The sequence below is a fragment of the Lepus europaeus genome, chromosome 9 (assembly GCF_033115175.1).
Source record: "Lepus europaeus isolate LE1 chromosome 9, mLepTim1.pri, whole genome shotgun sequence".
Lineage (NCBI taxonomy): Eukaryota > Metazoa > Chordata > Mammalia > Lagomorpha > Leporidae > Lepus > Lepus europaeus.
The window spans coordinates 93766507-93782515 of NC_084835.1; positions in this window are offsets into that span (position 1 = coordinate 93766507).

Genomic DNA, 16009 nt, shown 5'->3' on the forward strand with positions numbered 1-16009 from the left:
GTTTAGGGTGATTAAGTGGAGGGTTCAATGGGTAGTATAGAGAAAGATAAAGTTAGAAAAGTAGCATGGGGTGGATTGCAGAAGGATAGACCTAAAAACTGGAGACTTAAAGTGTGTTTGGGGATACATAATTTATTAATTTTAAAATAGAGAATCCATTAGGTATTTACTATGTGAATGCCAAGGAAAATGATTGAGCGTCTAATACTGTGTACCACTTTTTGCAGAATTGTCAGGTCAAGATTAAATTTGATCAATAAAGTAATATGTAAATATTTTTAAAATTCCTTTTCCAAATAGAAGGTTTGAAATAAATGCTTATTAAATGAAAAAGCCTTATGTGTCTCAAACTTCAGTATTAAAACAATCCAATTAAAGTATGAGCAAAAATTATGCACAGATATTTCCTTGAAGAGGATACACAGATGGCAAGTAAACACATGAAAAGATGTTCAACATCATTAGCCATTAGATAAATGTAAATTTAAACCACAATGAGATATCACTACACACCTACCAGCATGGCTAAAATGAAAAAAATAATAGTGAAGAAAATATAGTGGCAAAGATGCCAAGAAACTAGATCACTCATATATTGCTGATGGTTTGAAAACTGATATTGCTACTTCACAGTAATTTGGCAGTTTCTTTTGAAGTTGAAAATCTACTTCATATAAAACATGGAAATTTAAGCCTTGAGTATTTAGTCCAAAGAAATGAAATCTTATTTTCATGCAGGAACATGTACACAAAAGTTCATAGCAGCTTTATTCATAATAGCAGCAGATGGAAACTACTCATACATCTTTCAATGGGCACATAGTTAAATAAACTGTGGCTATCCATACCATGGAATGTCACTCACCAAGAAAAAGGAGCAAACTGTTGATACATGAAAACTTGGATGAACCTCAAGGAAATTTTGCTGAACAGTCTCCAATGGATGTATGTCACAGAATTCCACGCAAGTAACTTTTGTTTAACAATATAATTGTAGCAATGGCAGGTCAGTGGTTTCCAGGGATGAGAGCTATTGGAGAGGGTAGGGAAACGGTGAGTATGGCTATAAAAGGATAGCATAGAAATCATTGTGGTGAGTACACATGAGTATCTTAATCTTAGTGATGGTCACACAAGGCTACCTGTGTGATAATATTTGTAATTCATAAAAAATTTATATACATACCCTCCCCTACCACAGCACAAATGCATGCATATATAACTAGTGAGATATGAATATACTCTAAAGATTATATTAATTTCAAATATCTGGTTTTAACATCATCCTAGAGTTGTAAAAGATGCAAACATTGGGGGAGTACCTGGTGTAGTTGTGTGCTGGACTTCCCTGGACCTTTCTTTACAGCCTCATGTGAATCTATATTTATTTCACAATAAAAAGTTTTCAAAACTTCGTGTGCATTTTTGCATTATAATCCCAGAATGCCCAATCCACTCAGCCAAGTATCTATGTCCAGTCATGTCTGTCAACTGGTGGCTGTCTGCAGTCGTAATTCTTTGGTAGGATGTGGGAAATCTCTTAAGGATCAACTTCTAACCAAAAGCCATGCTACATATAATGGTTGTGTTTATCACTCTTGATGGCTGTAATAGACATTGTAATAGCTGGCTTCACAACTCCCTCCATACCTTGTGTAGAATGGATCTTGGCAAGAGACAACTCGTCGTGGTAGTGATATCTGCCATATGTTCACCCTCAACGTATCAATGCATATTTCATTTAAGGAAAGGAATATAGCACATTTCAAAATAAACTAACTGAAACTAAAGGACTATCAACAAAGATGTTTTTATGCCTGATACAATAATGAAAACATGGGAAAACTATATGTTAACATAAACTATACCCATTCAAAAAGAATTCATAGCACATGAAAACCTTTAGGGTGTTTTTTATTTGCAGGAAGGGCAGGATAGAGTTTCAAGATTGTCATGAAGATGATAGTTCTTTTTTATTTATTATTTATTTTTATTTAGTAAATATAAATTTCCAAAGTACAGTTTATGGATTACAATTGCTCCCCCCCATAAATTCCCTCCCACTCGCACCCCTCCCATCTCCCGCTCCCTCTCCCATTCCATTCACATCAAGATTCATTTTCAATTATCTTTATATACAGAAGATCGATTTAGTATATATTAAGTAAAGATTTCATCAGTTTGCACCCACACAGAAATAACAGTAAAATACTGTTTTACAACAGTAAAATACTGTTTCAGAACTAGTTATAGCATTACTTCACATTGGACAACACATTAAGGACAGATCCCACATGAGCAGTAAGCACACAGTGACTCCTATTGTTCACTAACAATGTAACACTCTTGTTTATGGCATCAGTAATCTCTCTAGGCTCTAGTCATGAGTTGCCAAGGCTATGGAAGCCTTTTGAGTTCGCTGACTTCAATCTTATTCAGAAAGGGTCATAGTCAAAGTGGAAGTTCTCTCCTCCCTTCAGAGAAAGGTACCTCCCTCTTTGATGGCCCTGTTCTTTCCACTGGGATCTCACTTGCAGAGATCTTTCATTTAGGTCTTCTTCTTCTTTTATTTTTTTCTGCCAGAGTGTCTTGGCTTTCCATGCCTACAATACTCTCATGGGTTCTTCAGCCAGTTCCGAATGCCTTAAGGGCTGATTCTGAGGCCAGAGTGCTATTTAGGACATCTGCCATTCTATGAGTCTGCTGTGTATCCCACTTCCCATGATGGATAGTTCTCTCCCTTTTTGATTCTATCAGTTAGTATTAGCAGACACTAGTCTTGTTTGTGTGATCCCTTTGACTCTTAGGCCTATCAGTGTGATCAATTGTGAACTGAAGTTGATCACTTTGACTAGTGAGATGGCATTGGTACATGACACCTTGATGGGATTGTATTGGAATCCCCTGGCACGTTTCTAACTCCACCATTTGGGGCAAATCCGATTGAGCATGTCCCAAATTGTACATCTCCTCCCTCTCTTATTCTCACTCTTATATTTAACAGGGATCACTTTTCAGTTAAATTTCAACACCTAAGAATAATTGTGTGTTAATTACAGAGATCAACAAATAGTACTAGAACAAAAAAAATACTAAAATGGATAAAGTATTACATTGTACATCAACAGTCAGGACAAGGGCTGATTAAGTCACTGTTTCTCATAGTGTCCATTTCACTTCAACAGTTTTCCCCTTTGGTGCTCAGTTGTCGCTGATCAGGGAGAACATATGATATTTGTCCCTTTGGGACTGGCTTAATTCACTCAGCATAATGTTTTCCAGATTCCCCCATCTTGTTGCAAATAACTGGATTTCATTGTTTTTGACTGCTGTACAGTATTCTATAGAGTACATGTCCCGTAATTTCTTTCTCCAGTCTACTGTTGATCGGCATTTGGGTTGATTCCAGGTCTTAGCTATTGTGAATTGAGCTGCAATAAACATTAATGTGCAGACAGGTTTTTTGTTTGACAATTTAATTTCCTTTAGGTAAACTCCAAGGAGTGGGATGGCTGGGTTGTATGGTAGGTTATATTCAGGTTTCTGAGGAATCTCCAGACTGACTTCCATAGTGGCTTTACCAGTTTTCATTCCTACCAACAGTGGGCTAGTGTCCCTTTTTCCCCACATCCTCTCCAGCATCTATTTTTGGTAAATTTCTGTACACGAGCTATTCTAACCGGGGTGAGGTGAAACCTCATTGTGGTTTTGATTTGCATTTCTCTGATGGCTAGTGATCTTGAACATTTTTTTCATGTGTCTGTTGGCCATTTGGATTTCTTCTTTTGAAACCTGTCTATTGAGGTCCTTGGCCCATCTCTTAAGTGGGTTGTTTGTTTTGATGTGGTGGAGTTTCTTGATTTCTTTGTAGATTCTGGTTATCAACCCTTTGTCTGTTGCATAGTTTGCAAATGTATTTTCCCATTCTGTTGGTTGCCTCTTCACTTTCCTGACTGTTTCTTTTGAAGTACAGAAACTTCTCAATTTGATACAATCCCAAATGTTAAATTTGGCTTTGACTGCCTGTGCTTCTGGGTTCTTTTTCAAGAAGTCTTTGCTGGTACCTATATCTTGCAGGGTTTCTCCAGTGTTCTCTAATAATTTGATAGTGTCAGGTCATAGATTTAAGTCTTTAATCCATGTTGAGTGAATTTTTGCGTAAGGTGAAAGGTAGGGGTCTTGCTTCAAGCTTCTGCACGTGGAAATCCAATTTTCCCAGCACCATTTATTGAATAGACTGTCCTTACTCCAGGGATTGGTTTTGGATCCTTGATCAAATATAAGTTGGCTGTAGATGTTTGAATTAATTTCTGGTGTTTCTATTCTGTTCCATTGGTCTATCCATCTGTTTCTGTACCAGTACCATGCTGTTTTGATAACAACTGCCCTGGAGTATGTCCTGAAATCTGGTATTGTGATGCCTCCAGCTTTGTTTTTGTTGTACAAGATTGCTTTAGCTATTCGAGGCCTCCTGTGTCTCCATATGAATTTCAGCATCATTTTTTCCAGAACTGAGAAGAAGGTCTTTGGTATCTTGATTGTTAATGCATTGAATGTATAAATTGCTTTTGGGAGAATGGACATTTTGATGATATTGATTCTTCCAATCCATGAGCATGGAAGATTTTTCCATTTTTTGGTATCCTCTTCTATTTCTTTCTTTAAGGTTTTGTCATTTTCATCGTCGAGATCTTTAACATCCTTTTTTAAGTTTATTCCAAGGTATTTGTTTGTTTTTGTAGCTATTGTGAATGGGATTGATCTTAGAGTTCTTCCTCAGCCATGGCATTGCCTGTGTATACAAAGGCTGTTGATTTTTGTGCATTGATTTTATATCCTGCTACTTTGCCAAACTCTTCTATGAGTTCCAATAGTCTCTTAGTAGAGTTCTTTGGATCCCCTAAATAAAGAATTATATCATCTGCAAAGAGGGATAGTTTGAGTTCTTCCTTCCCAATTTGTATCCCTTTAATTTCTTTTTCTTGCCTAATAGCTCTGGCTAAGACTTCCAGAACTATATTGAATAGCAGTGGTGAGAGTGGGCATCCCTGTCTGGTACCAGATCTCAGTGGAAATGCTTCCAACTTTTCCCCATTCAATAGGATGTTGGCCGTGGGTTTTTCATATATTGCTTTGATTGAATTGAGGAATGTTCCTTCCATACCCAGTTTGCTTAGAGTTTTCATATTGAAAGGGTGTTGTATTTTATCAAATGCTTTCTCTGTGTCTATTGAGATAATCATATGGTTTTTCTTCTGCAGTCTGTTAATGTGGAGCATCACATTGATTGTTTTGCGAACATTGAACCATCCCTGCATACCAGGGATGAATCCCACTTGGTCTGGGTGGATGATCTTTCTGATGTGTTGTTGCATTCTATTGGCCAGAATTTTATTGAGGATTTTTGCATCTATATTCATCAGGGAAATTGGTCTGTAATTCTCTTTCAATGCTGCATCTTTTTCTGGCTTAGGAATTAAGGTGATGCTGGCTTCATAGAAAGAATTTGGGAGGATTCCCTCTTTTTCGATTGTTCTGAATAGTTTGAGAAGAATTGGAGTTAGTTCTTCTTTAAATGTCTGGTAGAATTCAGCAGTGAATCCATCTAGCTCTGGGCTTTTCTTTGTTGGAATGGCCTTTATTACTGATTCAATTTCTGTGTCAGTTATGGGTCTGTTTAGTTTTTCTATGTCTTCCTGGTTCAATTTAGGTAGGTTGCATGTGTCCAGGAATCTATCCATTTCTGATAGATTTCCCTGTTTGCTGGCATACAAGTCCTTGTAGTAATTTCTGATGATTCCTTTTATTTCTGTAGTGTCTGTTGTTACATTTCCTTTGAATTTAATTGATCTTGTGTGGGGAAGGGTTTGTAGTTTACTTCTCAGGTTTTTTTTTTTAATTTTTAAGCCACCTATGTAATTTGAACACACAATACATATAGAGCCTGTGATATACTTAATGGTCTGAGCATACCCTGATCACTGGTTATTGGGTGATCCTCGTTATATTTTGCATTGTGTTTCCCAAGTCATAATTGAAGTTCTTTTTTTTAAATATTTTATTTATTTGAGAGAGAGAGCTACAGACAGTGAGAGGGAGACACAGAGAGAAAATTCTTCTGTCTGTTGCTTCATTCCCCAAATGGTCGTAATGGCCGGAGCTATGCCAACCTGAAGCCAGGAGCCAGGAGCTTCTTCTTGGTCTCCCACATGGGTGCAGGGGCACAAGGACTTGGGCCATCATCCACTGCTTTCCCAGGCCACAGCAGAGAATTGGATTGGAAGAGGAGCAGCTGGGACTCAAACTGGCGCCCATATTGGATGCTGCACCACAGTGCTGGCCACCATAACTGAAGTGCTAAACCCTTCATAATGTGCTATACATAAAATTTATACAAGTTAAAATGGGGTAATTGGATTAGTGGACCCTAATCCAATATGGCCAGTCTTAACAAAAAGGGGGAAATTTAGGGACAGATAGGCACACAGAAAGAATGCAATGTAGGCATGATCATGACAACCATCTATCAGCAGGACAGAGCTCTGATACAGGTCCTTTCTCACAGCACTCAGGAAGAAATCACTTTGCCTACATCTTGTTTTTATACCCCTAAGCCTCCAGAACTGTGAGGCCATGACTTCTGTTGGTTAAGCCACTTAGTCTGTGATACTTTGTTACAGAAGCCCTAGAAAACTACTATAATCCCTCGACATCTCATTGTCCAGATCTTGCCAAGCTTTAGCACCCAAAGTCTTGCATCCCGGGAACCTGTTCACTTCTACTTAAGCCAAGACAGCTGGTCACCCTCAGTATAACACAATGCTTATTGCAATAGTACAGGCTCAAGAACAAGACAAACTGTCTATAAAATCCATCTCTGCTCATTATTGGCTATGTGACTTTCAACTTCAGCCAACATAGTAGTAGAAGGACCTACGATATAGTGATGTCCTGTGGCTTTCATCGGCTAACATATTTAAAACACTTGCAACCTTTCCCGAAATGGAGTGGATGCTCAACAAATGCAAAGGTACTTCAAATTATTCTTGGGAAAATGGAACTTAAATAATACTGTGCTTTTTCCATAAACTGTTTGAAGAACTCTTGTTATTGGTTAAATATTTTCATGCACAATTAAAACAGAAAATAGTCAGATTAAGCCTTTTGCTTTCATGAAAGTAAAACCATTTCAAGATCTAAATTCAAGAGTTGAAATATCATGAATGTCCTTGACCTTCCAACCATTGATTTCAATCCTGGTTTTTTCTTCTTTACTGACTGCAAAATGACCTTGGTATTTCTCAGCACTTTTGCCTTTCTTGTATAGTGCATGTTTATCATGAGAACTGGACTCCACAGAGCAACACAAGTGAACAAATGTGTTGTTTTCATTATCTTTTCCATCTCCTTTCAACTCAAAGGTGGTAATCACTAGTAGGCAACAGGTTAAAGGACAAACCTGGTTCAATGGTGAACCTTCTAACCAATCAGACCAAAGGATTCCTTAAAGAAAGAAAACAGACTTGCAAATAAGGACGTGTCAATTCTGTGAGTACAGAAGGAGGTCAGGAAAAGAGCTACAGAAGGGATGCCACTGAAGTTGGATCATACATGTAGCAACAGCATTCTCGAACAGCTTTGGGGCATTACTGTTAGTTCAGAGAGAGACAGAACAGTCTCAATAAGGCAAGAAGACATGAAACTCCAAGAAATACTAGAAAACCACAGGCAGTTTGGAATCTTGGGAATGTGGCTACTTTAAGAGATGAATTCAACCCATACTGATTTCCCCCACTCTAGCATAAAGCTAAATCGCATAATAAATACTAAGTGAGTCTTTCCTCCACAACCAGAATTTTAATCCACTGAGCCTAATACAGTAATTTTTCCTTCCTTGTATTCTTCTAAAATTTTGGGCATGAAGGTAGTTCATTGTGTCAATAACTCTTTGTAGGATGGATAGATGTTATATGAGTGTATACATTGATTCATTCTTAAGTTTGTTTTATCTGAATTTGTGTGTACCTTTTAGAATTTATTATGCCAAGCCCCATTCACCACCCTTTCCAACCTGGGGCTTCCTTGGAATCGGAATCTGTTAAAAACCTCTTCCCTACTCTCTTGTCAAAAGTCCAAAGTGACTTTTGTGTGTCCTGGGGTTCAGTCACGATATAGAATATAAAATCTGGGATAAGGGAAACTGGGTCTCATCTGGAAGAAAGTTTGCAGTCTGCTTGTGTCTATGGCCATTCTTATCATCCTTAGCCTATTTGTCCCCCTTTGCTTGACTTTTTAGTTTACCCTCTTTCTAAGCAACTTTTGACCACCTTTACTTTCTCTCTTCTAGACCCATTTGCTCTCCATATTTAGTGGCCTTAACATGAATTAATGGCTTTCCTATATGTGCAGGCATCATCTAGTGTTTCCTGTGCAAAAGATGCCAGGGATTCTCAACTCTGGCTGTGCAAAAGCCTCACATGTGAAGGCATTTGCATAGCTTCTGCTCTGGATGCTTTGATTTAGCAGAAATAGGAGAAACACAGATACATATATAAGACAACTCCGTAAACGAGAACAGAGTACAGATGGGAATGAGAAGCACTTAATAGAACACTAAAGCTTGTTCCCTAGGTCTGCTTTTTCCCGTTGCTGCATAAATACCAAATTGTATTCGTTCGTCAGAGTGTTGCAAACATCAAGACTGAGGAGACCACATGTACTAGTTAAAGGAACAACTACAGACCCTAGTTTTATAAGTTTTAATGCAGAGACAACATCTCTGGAGAAAAAGAACACAGATTTTTGTATTTCCATGTGGTTCCAATGACTTATAACCCTGGCAGTCATTAGGACGCTTGGGATCAAGGTCAAAACCTAACCCTAATAATAACTTGTATCCTGCTTGGAAATCTAGCTAAAATTTTCAGTCTTGTGAGTTATTGTGAAGGTCATTCAACAGGCATATTCTTGAAAATGGGGTGCTTTTATTGAAATCTTGAGTTTAATTTTTAGGTATTCAGAAAGAAAACCAAGGGTATGCATTGATTACTATTCTGCCTTCGGTGGGGAAGATGGTCCTGCTTAGTCCAACATCCCCAGACAGCACAGCTAATCCCCTGAGCTGCCGCTTCCCTTGGTGTGGCTCTTTCATCTCTTCAGTGAGCTGACATTGCTCATTATCCCAGTCACCAATAAGATTCAATTGGGTTCTACAGGAATGTCCATTTTACGAAGCTGAATGTGAATGAAAGAATTGGTGTAAGTGGCACACTTATCAAACTGAAATTTTTCCATGTTCTTCATTAGGCAAATAAATTAACGTCAGGTCCCCTTATCTACTGGGCCATCAAGGGGGCAGACTGGCTCCTTGACAGGATTCTTTTATGAACAGTTATTTGTGTGTAAGAGAGAATCTTCATGGAAGCCCAAAAGGAAGTCCCAATGAATTAGAGCATTTTCTGCCAAGCAGATGCACTCTGCACAGGGAAGAGGAGCTGTATTTGAAGACCTCAAATATCATGTGCTGTTTTGATTTCTTTGGACTTTACAGGGTCACAAAGGCCTATCTGTGTGCTTCCCCATTCTCTCCAGGTATGTCTGCAATTCAGCAGAAGGGCTTCCCAACTGGCTCAGTTTCTGCTATCAGCCAGACTAGCTGCACTCATCCCAGATCTATCTTTCAGAAGCCTGAAGAATTACTCACACAAACCAATCACCTCCTTCTGTAGGGACCAGAGGATACCTCACCCTCTTGTTCCTACAAGAGCCCCCTCTTGCTCACTCTGGCCTGAGTGCAGCCCCTAGATGGTCCCACATGAAAAGTGTGTCCTTTTTTTCTTCCCTTCTGCTCAACCGTGAGAACATATGACTAACAAACTGCTGTCAAGCTCATCCATACAGTGTGAAATTATCAAAGCTTCATCTCCCTCCCTCACTAGAAGGGTGAATATGGGGTGATTAGAACAGAGGTCCAGATCTCTTCACTTTAGTCTTGGAGATCACAACACAGGCCTAACCAGGTTAGGGACCTGGTTTCCAGTGTTAGTATTCCCAGTTAGGTATAGAACATAAACCCACATAGCCTCAGTTTTCTCTAGCAAGTAGGCATAATAACTTTGGTCTCCATCTACTTCACTGGTTTTTGTGAACCCTAATAATGATCATTTAGAACATCACACACATTAAATATCTATAGGGTTATGTAATCATTACTGATTTCTGGACTTAGAATTCTTTTCTTTGTCGAGGAAGAAATAATGTTACTAAGGACAGTCAACCAGTTCCTTCTGGGTGGCGTTGAACCTTTCTCCTCAACTTTCCTACATATTCCTGTGAGACATTAGCCTGCAAGAAGGGAGTGGTGATGAAAAGAGAAGAGGGAAGAAGAAGAGGAGAGAGGAAAGTAACAGAGTAGCATTTTTTCTTTGCAATATGCAAAGACAAATAAATGTTTTTGGATCACCTTTCTGTTTACAAAGCCCCGTTTGGGTACAGGGTATAGTGATGGAGGAGAACAAGACTCAAATTAGATGTGAGCCCCACCTATAAAGAATATTAAAACAACTTGGGTGACAGCTCTAAGTATCTAATAAAGCAACATGCAAACAAGCAAAATTGGTGTATGCTTTTCTCTCTCCTTTTTCAAACTCCTTTACCTCTCAAATTCCTACTGCCAAATGACAAGTCTTCCCTGAAGCTCCATTCCTCAATGATTGCACGAGTTGGTAGATACTTGGGGTTGGCATAGACTTTAAAGACCAGTTATGCCAACCCCATCTCCCTCTTTCAAGTCACAGAGGGTGGAGGTATTAAAATAAGGTGTGTGCAGGGGACAAGGAAGCACATATAGACTGGAACATGGGGGTGGCGAGTGAAGGTTACATGATTGGTGATTAGGAGAGATTTGCTATTATAAAAACACGGGGAAAGAGGGTTTGAGGTTAAGGGAAGATCACTCTCAAAGTGAACCGAATAAGAGAAAGTGGAAAATGCTGTGAAAAGATACAAGTCTTAATTATTTAAATATTATTATTAATTGTTAATTATTAAGTTCAAAGTTCTGCAGTGATAAAGGTGGGAAAGTATCTTATTGCCCATTTAAAATTTTTTTATTTTATATTGAAAGTAATGGAGAAGCCTTAATGGATTTAAGATAATGAGAATCTCTCTCTCTCTCTCTCTCTCTCTCTCTCTCTGTGTGTGTGTGTGTGTGTGTGTGATATGATCATAGTCATACATATCAGTGGTATAGTAATGGCAGTTAGTAGTCTGGAGATTGTGCTTGCAAACTGAAAACTAGGAAGGACTACACTGAGGCTCAAGTGAGAAATGAGAGATCTATAGCTGTGGCCACAATGAAGGGAAGACAGTTCCCTTTCATGTGGATTTAGTGTGATGCATCCTCCATGTAAAAGCAGAAAGTGTATCAACTATACAGAACAATGAATGGGCTCCTGCACCAACTCCTCCACTTGGTAGCTGGATGATCTGGGGCAAGTCCTTCTCTTTCCCTAGGACTCGTTTTCTCTTCTGTGAAATGAGAGGGTTTAACTAGACACATTGCAATTCTTTTCAGCTCCTAACACTCTAATACTATGATTCTGGCCCAATTTGAAAGGTATCCAAGGAAATTTGGTTAGTGAAATTCCCAAAAGACCTCATTATAAACTGGCCCCATAGATTAGAGCTCTGGAACAGTTATGGCAAGGCTTCAGAAGACTACTACTACAGATAATAATAGTGTGTTGTTTTTACACAACACTTTCACAGCTATAATCACTTATAATCTGCATTAATCTTCCCTGTGTCATTGTGAGGCAAAGGGGTATAATGATCATTATCTACGTTTTAAGGGGTGGAATTGAGTCCTTGAAATCACAAAGAACTGCCTGAGGTCCGAAACAAGTCATGGTGGAGTCTGGACTGGCATCCATGACTCTGAACTTGTAATGCACAGCTCTTCACATTTACCTGGCACTGACTATGGTCTGAACTCAATTTCTCAGGAGCACACCTAAGACTCCCTCAGTCCACTCCACTGAGCCCTGAGGTCAGCAGTCATCAGGATCAACCTGAGCCTAAATTGTTAGCTTGATAGGAATGAGCCTGAGTATTTATAACGTACTCTGCAGAAATATTAACAGGAAGAAGTTCCAAATAGTGTTATTTTGAGACAAAGGGAGCTCTCGGTATGGTTTCTTGCAAGCATAACCTGAAATTCTCTCATTTGCTATATGAATTAAAAGTCAAATTGCAACTTAAAAATATTAGAATATAGTTTTTAAAGAGTATTTATTTATTTGAAAGGCAGAAGAGAGACAGAGAGAGAATGAATGAGAAACAGAAAGAAATCTCCCATTTTTTTTGTTCACAATTTTAATGGATCCAATAGCCAGAGCTGGGCCAGGCAAAAGTCAGGGTCCAGGAACTTCAGTATGGAAGGGTCTGCAGTACCTTGGCTATCTTCTACTGCCTTCCTAGGCACATTAGCAGGAAGCTGGATTAGAAGCAGACTGGCTTTGAATGGTGCTCTGATATGGGATGATACAAGATGCTGATCTTGACCTGCTGTGCCATAAAACTAGTACTTTGGATTGCAACTTTTGGCATTTTTGCAAATAGCTGAGAGAGTTTAACAGTTTTTCATCTGGGTATCTGGTCTGAAAAATGAAATAATATAGAAGAGCAATTGTTGAACTTTTTAAAAAAGATGTATTTAATTATTGTTAAGTCAGAGTTACTGGGTGGGGGGCAGGGAGAGACAGAGAGAAGAGACAGAAAGAGAAAAGAGAGAGATCTTCCATCCACTGGTTCACTCCGCAAATGGCTGCAAGAGCCAGAACAGGGCCGGTCCAAAGCCAGGAACCAGGAGCTTCATCCAGGTCTCCCACATGGGCAGCAGGGGCCCAAGTACTTGGGCCATCTTCTGCTGATTTTCCCAGGTCTTTAACAGGGAGCTGGACCAGAAGTGGAGCAGTCAGGACTTGAACAGGTACTCATATGGGATGCCAGCCTCACAGGCGGTGAGTTTACCTGTTATGCCACAAAGCCAGCCCCATGAACAAATCTGGAAACTTTTAAGGTGAAGGATCTTTCCCTTCCCATTCTTCCACTCCTACACAATATCTAGGGAGGACACCCTAGAGGCCTGTGACAAAGGAGAATAAATTTCTCACAGAATCCTTGTCCCTCGACAGATGAGCAATATGGTTGGTGCTGTTCCTGTCTTGCTGACTCTGTGACTCTAGCCAAACTTTTCATTCTTTTTTTTTTTTTTTTAGACAGGCAGAGTTAGACGGTGAGAGAGAGAGACACACACAGAGAGAAAGGTCTTCCTCCTGTTGGTTCACCCCCCAAATGGCCACTATGGCCAGCGCACTGCACCGATCCGAAGCCAGGAGCCAGGTGCTTCCTCCTGGTCTCCCATGCGGGTGCAGGGCCCAAGCAGTTGGGCCATCCTCCACTGCCTTCCCGGGCCACAGCAGAGAGCTGAACTGGAAGAGGAGCAACCGGGACAGAATACGGCGTCCCGACTGGGACTAGAACCTGGAGTGCCGGCGTCACAGGCGGAGGATTAGCCTAGTGAGCCGCGGTGCTGGCCTCTAGCCAAACTCTTCCTGATTCGCTCCTCTATCCTGCATTCCACATAAGCTGGTTGAGAAGGAGTGATTTTTGAGAAAAAAAGAAAGAGGGAGGTAAGCTGGGCAGAAGGAGAGATGCTTGCTATTCACAATATTTACTTAGTATCTCACAGTTGCCAGACATTTTTCATCATCACAATAATCCTGTACAGTAAATGACATTATTACCACGTTAGAGGTTAAATCAAGGACATGAAATAAGTGTTTAATATTACCTAGGTAAATACAGCAAGAAATTCAATACTTTTGATTCCAAAACTTTCCATCTCCTGTGCTACTATTTAGTCAGTCTGCTTTGTTAGCTTGTTATTGATCTTGAAAGTTTAAGCAGATGACCTTGATTTTGCACAGAATGGCTAAAATCTGAGAGTCCTAAAAGTAAGGTGAGAAGTCAATAAAGGATGGGTAAGAATCTGACTAAATCTATATATTTCTTTACATAATCTTATCTATATTTTTCTCTTGTTATTCCTGGTGAGAAATATGAGGCTAAAAACAGTTCTGCATAACATAGCCAGTTTATTGCAGACCCTGGATTTGAACTTACAAATCACGTGTCACACTTTAGGATTGATTCTACTCCACCGTAGTTTCATCTCATGGGACTTTTTACCTACCCATGGTCAATAGATAGTGATGGTGGCCAGTACAAGCTTTCCTGACATTTTCAGGGCTCCAGTGATACTGGAATTCAAGATTTCTTAAGATCTCTATAAATGCTGCCCTTGAAATTCCCCATGAGAAAGACAATAATCCCACAGATCACATGCCAAAGTGCAGTCATTGGCATTTTTACCAGTTTTCTTCTTGTTTCAAAACTGTTCAAATATTACAGGATTGATAAATGTATTTTTAGGGTGATTTGGTCCAAAAATTTCCCAGTGGAAATTATAGGAATTGGTTTCCACAATCTATAATTAAAAGTACTCCTCTTATTCACTTTAAAAGGAAGTGAGAAAGTGGCAGGAGAGGCTGTAACAGAGTCTTCAAGAAAAAGACTCAATTCCTTGTAATTAATGGGAACCTCTAAAATCAGAAGCCAAGGCCATTAATCATTCAGCCAACTCTCCATGAGGTTGGCATCATCCACTCACCCACACACCTGGAATGACTCAATTCACAACAAACCAGAACTACAGAATGGTCCTCGGAACAGCATTTCAAAACTGCTGCCAGAAGAATTTGAGTGCTGTCATTAAATCAATGAGTTTGTTCTCTTTCTAGCTCACAAATGTGCCTTAAATAATGTTTCTTAAGGCTGAGATTGGGGGTGTTGAGACTGTTTCCAGGAATGAGAGTTATAGGCAGGGATTTTTTTATTATTATTCTTATTTATTTGAGAGGCAGGGATACTCAGAAAGACAGAAAGACAGAGATCTCCCATCTACAGTTTCACTCCCTAAATGCCTGCAATTAATGGGATTGGGCCAGACTACTACCAGATGCTAGGAATCCAATCCAGATCTTCTACATGGATGGCAGGGACCCAACTAGTTGAGCCATCACCTGCTGCCCCTGCAGGTGCATTAACAGGAAGCTGGGATGGGGAGCAGGGCCAGGACTAGCACCCAGACCCTCCAGTATGTGATGTGGGCATCCCGATCTGGCAACTTAACCACTACGGCAAAAAACTGCCTCAGACAAGGAGTTTTTGAACTCAATATGTGATAGGAATTCTTAACCAGTAGACCCGAGAGGGAGAGAAGGGAGAGAAGTGTCTTGGCAGAGGTGAGCCTGATATGCTTGGGAGTGCCCAAGAGAGGCTGGAAGAGACGTGAGCAGGAGAAAAATGTACCTATATTGGGTGGGAGATGGAATTAAACTTCCTTCCAATTAAAAACCATTTGTGCTCTTTTCTCAGCTATTTCTTGGAGTGATGTGATTAATCAGGAGACACATAATGGGGTAAAATGACCCAGGGAGTTCCAGATGGCTCACAAGAGTGCAGTGACTCAACCTAGAATTACCTGATGTTTCAAACTTGATAATTCTGCAAACCAGTTGGGACTAGTCAGCTAGTCTGTTGGGTTTTGAGCAAGGGTCACCACCAATCTGCTAGTGAAAGGGAAAATGGCTCATGCCATTTCATTCTAATTCTCCAGGATTTTCATTAAGCTTTCGTAAGCTCAAGTTCATGTAACTGAGATGTTTAATTACACAGATCTTACAACACTGACTGAGCACTTGAATTTTAGCAGAAAAGGAAAAGAAAACATTCTAGATAAAGATTTTTTTAAGTATAGGTTTTATAGACTCGGTCATTTCAGTAGAGCATAGACCATGAAATAGAACTTGTGATAGATACTTTGCAGGTATTAACTGTGAATGGTGAGGCAGATGTGATTATGTCCATTTTACATTGGAGGATG